Genomic DNA, 9,283 nt, shown 5'->3' with positions numbered 1-9,283 from the left:
CTCAAAGGTCAAAGGCCAAGGTCAGTGTGACCTCACAAAACATATTTTTGGCCATAACTCACAAATTCATACACTAATTATGACATAATTTTACTCAAATGTCTATAAGGATAAAATTAAGTCATAACATTTCATATTCAAATGGTCAAAGGTCACTGCACTGTGACATCATAATGTTCACTTCTAGCCATTATTCAATGCTGTAACTTAGGAAGGGGAGATTGTGACCTTATTTCCTGCAACTTGGCGAGGCATTAATTCTAGTTTTATTTATGCTGCTGATATTTTCAGTTTCAGTTCTGACACAGTTGGTGGAGAGAAACAGAAAAAGTTGCACCACTTGTTGCGCTTGTGGACAATTGAGCTGTTATTCTGAAAACTGTCATTGGCCATTGAGGACTTACCCCTGAAATACCCACCCAGCTGAGAGCTTTGTGTCAGAACTGAATCTGAACAGTGAATCTGTTTTTAAAAGTGCTTGTTGTGAGATGGTAACAGCACAACACTGTAGATTCAGTGAGTGTCGTTATTTTTAGGGCAGTGTTTTATAATTGCATTGCATAATTTTTAAATGTTATAGGAAATATTTCTAAAACCCTTGTTTTTTACACTTTTGCATTACAACACCATTATGCCTGCAGTGCTTGATGTTAATGTCAAAAAAAAAATAACAGCAGCAACAGTGCTACATTTGAACAAGTGACAATGTTTGGATTGTGAAAGCTGGATTTCTTTGCTCTGGATGACACAGAATGGTGTTTACTTGCATATAAATAATGTGCTAATGAAGAAACACAGAAGCAGCTGGTTGTGAGGGTTAGCGATTGAATCTTACCGACTAGTATTGAAAAAATGTTCTAGGAGAATTATGTAAATTTCCTGCTAAAGTGTACGCTACAGCATTTTAATATTCAAAATACACAATTTGTATTTCGAGTACCCTTCTGGGTACCAGCTGTTGTTTAATCTGATTAACTCCAAAGGTTAGAAGTGTTATCTAAATCTTGAGGCAAAGGTCTCCAGAACTGATCTTAACACCACAAACTATGCCGCTCTCTAGAAAGGCAGAGTTTAAAGGGTAATTCAGCACTTATCACAGATGGCAGAAAATTGTAGATGCACAGCTCAAGTAAGCCCCTTGAGGCAAATTTATGATATTTGTGATATAAATAAAAATGTACTTAAAATTTCACTGACTTGAATCAACGTCACTGGGTTTAGTTTGTCATATCATGGCTTTCATTCACATCTTTCACTCAGTCATACACTGCTGATATAACAAACTTCCTCACAATAACTTGTAATGAAGCAAATTAGAAACCCAGTCACATGTACACCTGGACAAGAATTTGGCTTTCTCCAGGAGAAATCTAGCGGTGGAAATCACATTCCCTGACCAATGACAATGTGGAAAAGATAAGTTTAAGCTGGAGTTTCTGACCCTTTGTGATCTAGTATTGAATGTCCTTGAATGAACTTTTATATCTAGGAGAAATGCTGTTTTTTTTGACAGAAATCTTTTAAAGTTTTGATGATAAAAATACTTACTTGTGAAAATGATGTTTCACAAGTAAGAAAACAACCATGTTCATGTCTCATCCAAGCCCAGTGGTTGTCAATCCTCAGTGTCGGGACACAGAGCCACTCTGGTGTTCATTGCTGCTGTCTAATCAGGAAGTGTTTTACACCTCAGACACCAAGTAACTGCAATTAACTACCTGGTGAGACATGAAACCAGCAGGACTGGGTACAGAGGAGCAGGATTGAGAGCTGCTGCTACTATGTCAGAGGAGCGCAGCCTGAGAAATCTATAGGCGACACACATGGAAATATCATCAAATAAACTTGCATCAATAATCAGCATAATACACAGTGACATCAGAGATCAGGGATAGCTTCTTCTGGGTGAAAATGATCACTTTACACCCTGGTCCACCCTCTAACATATTAGAAAAACAATGTCATGAAACTATATGGATGGCAAGTAATATCATTTTTGTTGTCCTCATGAATTGTACTATATGTCTCTGCAACTAATACACCACTGGGCAGAGCATGGCATCTGTTACAGTTTCAGTTTTTGCACTCGTAGCATTTTGTATGGCAATTTGGATAAACATAGTCACAGAGTTATGTGTATTTCTACAGTTACATCATTGTTAGTGTTACATCGTCAATCATATTTTATTGCATATCACAAATGAACTTAAGCAAGTGTGATGGGACTCATTAGAAAACTGAGAATGATCCATTAAGAATTCTGGTGCTGATCGCCCTGTGTAATAGTCTCTATCTCATATATCTGTCTGAACTGTTTGCCATTTTTCATGACAAATGCGCCGTGTAGTTCTCTGTCAGGCTGCAGTATATTGTACTGATAGATGGCTGGCTCACTCAGGATCAACGGTGTGCTACATCCTAATGTAGACAATAGAAAAATATAGAAAACAGCCACACTAACCACTGTCCACATAATGACTGGATCTAGATCTGAATGTTGGACATTTGCAAGTATAAATGATCAGTGGTAGAGTTTCATTACATGCCAGACACACACGCACACGCACACACACAGATACACACACCCAGTGATTAAATTTTAACGGGGTACAGTTCCCAGACGCAGTACCTCCAGATCGGTTGTGTGTTCCTGCAAACATAATTGGCTGTGTTTGCGGGGGGGGGGAGCTGTCGGGGTCGAGGTGAAAAGAAGCGACTGGCTGCACTACATGTCATGGAGGTAGCACATGTCTGTCTGCAGCCGGGTTAGCGCTGACGAGGACTGCAGGGTTTCAAACACTCCGGACTGGGAGAAAACAGGCAAAAAATTGCAAATACACAAACACAAAAAAACCTAATTACTTTGACTATACTTTAGAGACACAATATTGCCTCCACATTTCCCTCCCTGCCTCACTGGCTCTTTTTTTCGTTCTGGCTGGTACCTCAGAGTGCTCTGTGGAGAAGATCTGAGGCCACTTGTAATGGCTCCATGCAGAGCCTCCTTTATGGCCAGTTAATGAAAAATCACCTGGGGACGTCTTTGCTGTAACAGTTAGCCACATGCCGTGCTGCAGCCTATGCTGTATCCCTGGAAACGGCACCCCACTGGGACGGATATTAAAAGAGCCTAATCAGGAAGCAATCATGATTATGAGAAGGGAGTAAGACGAAAAACCAAGAAAAAAGGCAGATAGTATGTTTTTATTATCTGTTTTATGTTTGGGAGTTTAGGTCCTCTGTACTTTGACTTAAAAGCTTCGTCTAGCAGAGGAGGTCGACCTTTTGTGGGAGAAATTATTCACACTGCATTGGATTTAGAAACCAGAAATATAAAAGACATACCATCTCAGTTGAAATGATAGAAGCCGTCTTCTGAGGTGCATTAAACACAGCAGGGAGACCTCTTATCTGACTTCCAGAAGATATTTATTACATCCTTTCCTTTTTCTTTGCCGTTAGGTGCTTTCCTCCTCCACATCTTTTGTTTCCAAAATGTTAGCTTTGTTTTGAGGTGAAGTCTATGATCATGTATCCTATTGACACCATGAATTTCAAATCAGTCTGTTCCCAAATCCAATCTAAACTGATTTGATTGCCAAACAGTGGTTAAAACATATTGAACAACATGCATGGCACGATCTTTTTAGGTTGATGCTTCTTATCGTTTGCTGTGCCCTTATTCAAAGGATGCTTACATTTCTGACAGTCTAAATCAAATACACTTCAATCAGTTCATATATTTGAAGCTATGTCAGATCCGTACTTCAGCTTGAGGTCTGGATCTGATAGGAGTTGATTACCTGTCTGTTGAGGAGACAGAATCAGACATGTTGTTGAGAAATGACAGCTCTGAAAGCAGAGATGATTATGAGTACAGCATGGCTTAAATGAGAGATTGCTTCTCTCACTTAAAATCCATTGCCTTTTTCCAGTATTATTCCTCTTGATTGCCACCCTTCTTTCTCTTGTTGTGTTCTCTCCTTCCTCATGTTTTTCTCCCCCCTTTTTTTTTCTTTCTTCCTTCTTTCCTTTCACCTCCTACCCCGCTGTACACATTCTTTCTTCTCCATCCCACCCTGCCTTCTCCTCCTACTCCTGATGATGACCTTTCTGTTGCAGAGGTCGTGGGATACCCTTTGGCAGCGCTGGCGGAGAATAAGTGTGGAATTTAATTTGGACCTATGTTTTACCCTTAGGCAGTGGAATTCCTCTCTCTTCTATAGATGAGTGAAATATTGCCCCGTCCCTTGAAGTGACAGCAGAGAGGTCTGACTGGGCGTTTTGTCTGTCTGTCAGTTTTTACTATGTTCCTGCCTGTCGTCATCTCTGTCGATTTTGTTCTGCTGCCAATGATGTTGAGATTAATAGAGGTTCTGATGGATAGTTATTGTTACACTGAGTGAGTGTGAGGGGTTGTCAATGACAAGGGCATTGGTTCAATAATGAGGTGTTAGCAATAGCTTTAATAAGAGGTGCACTTTCACTTATAAGTGCTAGAGATGTCCTGAGTCGATCCTAAGTCAGGGCATATTTTAATTGACCGGCACTGGCTAAAATAAACCAAGTCAAAATGAAATCCTCTTTTCTGTACTCCACCTCAGCCTGATAGTATTGGAGAGTAAAATGAGTGTGTGATGTTAAAAATTATGTGGTCGCACCGGCAAGTGACTCAGAGTTCTGACACTGAGTTCTGTTTGCATAGCTGAGCTCCAATCCCAGATATCATTAACAAACAGAAGTGTGTCAGGTGAAGTAGGCTACAGCTGCTATTTCAATGTGTCTGATACATATTCATTCAACACTTAAGTAAGCATAAGTATCGGCCCTTACTTTGTGTCAGCAGATACCCAGTCTTGGATTGTGGGTTAAGATTGCAATTTTGCCAAAATAATCCAGTGAAATGCAATGATTTTTCAACTTGTCTTGGATAAGTTTGATATATTGCACACGATATAATACAAGTAACAAATAGGAACTATGAGACTGGACTTATACACAGTGATGCTTTGAGATAAATGCTAACATCAGTGCTTACATACACACAATAAAATCGCTAACATACTGATGTTAAGCAGGTATAATGTGTACCATTTTCACCATCTTAGTTTAGCATGTTAGCATTCTAACATTTGCTAAGTAGCACTCACACAGAGTACAGCTGAGGTTGATGGGAATGCCATTAGTTTTAGGTATTTGCTCATAAATGACAAAATTAATATTATGGCAGATCATCGTGTCGTTATTACTGTTAGACTGGATGTGGTCCGTAGCTTAGGCAGGCGGGTTGTGCAATGCTGTCACCCAGTTAATATAAAGAACACTGAGATCACCAGGTGGTAGACAAAGCTGTAATGACATGCTACCTGTTTCTTATATTATACTAATTATACTTTATTTACATGTTAAAGTAAATTAGGTGCAACAAAACAACATCACATGATACAATAGTGTAAGAGTAACCAAAGGTGACTTACGGGATTACACTGTTATTTTTTTATTGTTCGTTGCTCAACTAAAATTGGTTTCAGACATTCTTATGACATGTTCTCATTGTAATTTTGGGAACATCTTTTGATAAATTAAAAAAAATATCTTATATAACCCTCAATAACATCAGTAAATAAAAAGCCATTTTCAGCTTTCTGTTACAATAGCCAAATATTTGACAATATAAAGTTCGCAGATCTCTGGCTCCATGTAAGTCATTTGAAGCTGATGTAACCAAGTAATAATGTCTCTGCCAGTCAAACATATTTCAGTTTATCTGCTCTAATATCTGTCACGCTGACAATCAGCAACACTTCATAATTCTCCTTTCTCAGTGTAACCGGCTTGATGGAATCAGACAGACTTTATTAAAACATGGCTTTTATAACATGTACCACTGACAATGATTGGATGCAGGATTCATAATACTGCAATGGTGTGAAAATAATAAGGAAAACAAATAGAAAAAGGAGAGACTTCAAAACCAGAGATATTTCCATCCATCACTTGGAAACTGTCGCTGTTGGAGAAGGTGATATACTGACTTCCAATGCCATGCCAACATTTATAAGTACTATTATATGGTTACTCATCGTACACTGTAATTTTGCACGTGTTCCCGAGATTGACAAGACATGCTGAGATTACAGTAATTTAGTGGTTAAATTGTTAACCCTGAAGGCTGCGTTATGCAACTGTGTTAGGTACATGCTTGAAAATCAAACTTTAGTTGGAGCTATGAGGGCTGTGCAGAGACTAGACCGCTGTGTTTTCTTCCTACTTGTTTCTGGTCTCGGTTGCCATCATAAAAGCCATATATTGCATAAAAATCATATTCAGTGGCTACTGTATTGTATTTCTTGTCCAGCAATACAGATAGACATCATTCACAAGCCCTGACACGGTCAAGGAAAACTTCAATAATGTCAGTGACAAGTGGAAAAGCTCCACATTGCTCTCAGAAAATGATGCCACACACAATAGACCTGAGAGAGACAGAGAAAAAAATGCAACTAAAAGGAAGAAGCAGGAGTGAATGAAGGAAATAAAAAGGGAATGAGATAGATAGAGTAAGAGAGAGAGAGAGACTCTGTGTATAATGTGTAATTATCTAACCTATTAGCTCTGGTTGAGATAATTAGAGTGTTTGCTGAACATACATTTATCAAACTGAAGAGCAGCATCACCCCCTGCTCTGCAGAATGAACCAAACGACAAAAATGTGAGTGAAGAGGGATGGGATAGACAGGGATGAATGAATGGTCAAGAAAGAGGGACAGGTAGAAGGAAAGGCTTGTGACAGAGACAGAAAAACATAATGTAGACAAAGAGAAAGATGGAAAAGGCATAAGCGATGAGAAGAAGAGACATTGCTGTCCGTGTCTTGAGAGATAGCAGGATAAATAAATGCTATGTGAGCCTGACAAAGAGCGTGACAGCGCATTGACGGTAATGCCATGGGCAAGATATCTTGAAATATCTGGGATAGGAAAATATGCAGAGGCCCAAGGTTTGTCACTTATTGACTTTTTGTCTCTGTGTTTCATTGCATTTTTATGATATATCCATGGACAGCTAATGGCATGTCATGGTGCAGCCTCTGTTTATGGGAGACAAGGGATTCGGGTGATGAAAGAAAGGAACAAAAACAGGAAAATGGAGTTATAGATTTGATATGGATTTTACTGTCAGCTGTCAGGGTAATGATGATGGTGTGAGTCCCTGTGAGAATTCAAGTACGGACACATACACACACCAGCGCACATGCAGAGAAAGTGAGTCACTCAAAATGTGCCAATGAACAAATAAATACACATACAATACCCAGTGTGTACATGCAGCAGATGTATATGCATGCGTTTGTTTGCATGCAGTTGTGAATGCATACACACAGAGTTGCATGCATGCGCGCACACACACACACACATTAAGTGACCGACTGAGAAGAAGTGCTTAGTGACACTTCCACCCCGAGGCTTCAGATGGTAACACTCCCATTATGCTCTGCACAATAGTGTCCTGAACAATTCATGAACGTGACGGATAGAACGATTTGAAGATGGGGTGGAGGAGAGCAGTGGTGCTGTCATATCCAGTAGCTGTATTGACTAGTGTTTCTGACAAGAGCTTTTTACTCCCTCTTTCTGTCTCTGTCTCTCTCCCTCACTTTGCCCACTCTCTTTTATTTGCTCTCGACTATAAACAAAATAGAAAAGGAAATTACAGGCAATGATATTGATTTTGTGCTCATGAGTCAGTCACATTGCCAAAGTGTCGCTGTGGCCATGTGTCCGTCTGCCTGCTGATTTACCCATCTACCTGTCTTCACTGCCTATCTGCCTCAGCCTTGCCACTTGCTCCTCAACTGTAAAGTCACAGTGAAACATTACTTTGATTTTTTCAGCTCAGCTGTTCATTACAATATTTAAATCATCTAGACTCCCCACAGCTAAAGGCCACAAGCAACACAACTCCTTATCCAGTAAGCAGGAGTTCAGACTGACCGATGTGAGTCATAGATCCCTGAGTTTGAAAGCTTATCAGAAGCCACAACACTGCACAGTGGTTAATAATGCAAGTAAGAAAGGATTTTATAATTCTGGGTTATCATGGCAACAACTGTTTCATCCCGCATCACAACAATTGTGAGGTGAACATTAAAAATACATGGTTCATGTTAGAGACTAGGCTGGATGACCCTGTGTTTTTGTTGGTTTGTTGTTGTTTTTCTTCGACAGAGCCTTCTATGTCTGCACCCGAACCAGTGATATGAATGAGGGGGCTAGATTTTCTCACACAGCTCTAATGTCTGTCTGAATATCGCTTGTGTTTAGAATCTGGTCGCTGAACTGTGTGTTTATTTGCACCAAATAGCGTATCATCTGTGCGGTAGCTATAAGCTAGTTAGCTACAGATGCACCAGCCGTGTCTATGGGAGTCTGCATGTGTATTTGTCTTCAGATCAGCCTCTGACTGAGCTGAAGACAAATATACAGCTCAGTCGCAGAAGTTGCCAGGAACTCCAATTCTTTCTGTTGCATTTTCCTCTTTTCTCTGGTCTCTGTATGTTTATGAAGTAGATTCATAATGCCCCAGGCAAATTGTCTTTCCACTGACTTTGTATTCACTCGCATCGCCGCTAAAATTTGCTTTACATTTTGTCTGAACACACAGTAAGTCTTCAGTGACTTGCAGAGCAGCACTGTCACCTGTCATCACTGAGCTAGAGTTACAATTAGTAACTATCACTCTATAAATTCACACAATGAAGAGAATCTCTTGGCTTATGGAGAAAACCCCATAAATCCATTCCCTTATGTAACACTGACACCAAAGCCTGGCCAGAAAAGACCTGCTCTTCTCCTTCACACCTTGTGAAACAGAGGGTGAGGGCATCAAATAAAAAGCTCTTAATGTTAAACACGCTGCCTTCAGGCTTCAGTTGTGCCCCTGCAAGTTCAGCTCTCTCAAGCCAGTTTTTTTGCACCATGTGTTCAGTTTTTCTTGAAAAAAAGTATAAAAAGCTTCAACTTTTTTTTTTTTTTTTTTTACATATAAATCTGTTCCTACAGCGGGGCATTACATTATCTGTCCAGTACATGAACCAACACGTCCCCACCACACCATTGTGTTGCTTTAATGTAGGGCAAATGTCTATATGAATACAGCCTGAATAAGAGTGTCTGAAGTAAAAGCTGCAGGTCTAGTGCTTCAGCCTGATCTACTGTATGTCTCCTTTTTACTCACAGACATATTATTTACAGACTAGTTTAGACCTTTTAAGCCACTCTGT

This window comes from Seriola lalandi, unplaced genomic scaffold (assembly GCF_002814215.2).
Source record: "Seriola lalandi dorsalis isolate HSWRI2012SDOR001 ecotype SW California unplaced genomic scaffold, Sedor1 jcf7180002054110, whole genome shotgun sequence".
NCBI classification, from domain to species: domain Eukaryota; kingdom Metazoa; phylum Chordata; class Actinopteri; order Carangiformes; family Carangidae; genus Seriola; species Seriola lalandi.
This window is presented reverse-complemented; position numbering follows the sequence as displayed.